Consider the following 1151-nt stretch of genomic DNA (forward strand, 5'->3'; position numbering starts at 1 on the left):
CGGAGGAGGGCGCTGGGGCCCTGGTTGCGGGGAGATGCTTCACGCCTCCGTGTGGGATTCCCCCACCACACAGTTAGATTTCGAAACCAACGAGAAGGCTTATTACCCAACCAGTATTTTCCTGAAGCCTCGAGCACCCAAAGCCTATTACCCTGAAACACTTGGTCTTTAAACTCCACCTCTCCATTCTTCTGCACCCGTGGATGCCCAAATTCAGGCTCACCCCTGCCCCTACGCCCTCTTCAACACTATTTCCCCGTCAGCATATCTACACGGCCCACCTCCACTCTCAAGTTTACAGTCTCCTGCATTAGAATAACTCGTCAATCACTATCCAAACCAACGCAGCAGAATTTTGCCTGAAGAGCAGATGAGGATGAGACGGAGTTTAAACATTTCAGTCCTGTGCTGGTACCTTTGTGGTGCGCTGACTGTCCATCCGTAGCTGCCTGCCACCTGCCATCCCTGCTCTTAGGATGAAAAGGTGTGGACTCCACTTGCGTCTACGATTTGAGCCTAAGCATTTCCATCCTTGTTTCTCAAAGTGGGTAATTCCCAAAACAAACAGCCTAGTTTGGCTTTCTTCTTTGCCACAGAAACTAGTGAAGCGTGTCTGTAAGGGAAACGAACTACCTTGATAGTCATAAACTACATTTTATTTTCATAATTACATTTGCCCTTCCTAAATTGAGATCAGAGACTGAAGAAGCATTCTTGTTCCTCTTTGACACAGGAGGAAATGCCATGCAAATTCTAAGTGGCAGAAATGAGACTTGAAACCAGAATTTTACCCGAAACTAAGGTTTCTTTCTTTCTATTCTACATGCCTAGTCCTCATTGCAAAGGCACCCCACTCCAGTACTCTTGCCTAGCAAATCCCATGACGGAGGAGCCTGGTAGGCTGGGGTGGCTAGGAGTCAGACATGACTGAGTGACTTCACTTTCACTTTTCACTTTCATGCACTGGAGAAGGAAATGGCAACCCACTCCAGTGTTCTTGCCTGGAGAATCCCAGGGATGGGGAGCCTGGTGGGCTGCTGTCTCTGGGGTTGCACAGAGTCAGACACGACTGAAGTGACTTAGCAGCAGCAGCAGCAGGTCTCATTAAAGGCCCCAGTCTCAGGCAAACTTAATCTACAGGCATGAACGTG

The 1151-nt window shown here is 48.7% G+C and overlaps 1 protein-coding gene across 1 annotated transcript in view; it reads right to left on the reverse strand.

Moving 5' to 3' along the window:
• Positions 1 to 643, reverse strand: part of TLR2 (toll-like receptor 2) — a 13803-nt gene extending 13160 nt beyond the window's left edge. The window contains exon 1 of the mRNA XM_010840725.1: positions 416 to 643. The gene's annotated coding sequence lies outside the window, so the exon portion shown is untranslated. The remainder of the gene's footprint in view (positions 1 to 415) is intronic.
• Positions 644 to 1151: the final 508 nt, after the last annotated feature.

The sequence above is a fragment of the Bison bison genome, unplaced genomic scaffold, assembly GCF_000754665.1.
Source record: "Bison bison bison isolate TAMUID 2011002044 unplaced genomic scaffold, Bison_UMD1.0 scf7180017864146, whole genome shotgun sequence".
Classification (NCBI taxonomy): Eukaryota; Metazoa; Chordata; class Mammalia; order Artiodactyla; family Bovidae; genus Bison; species Bison bison.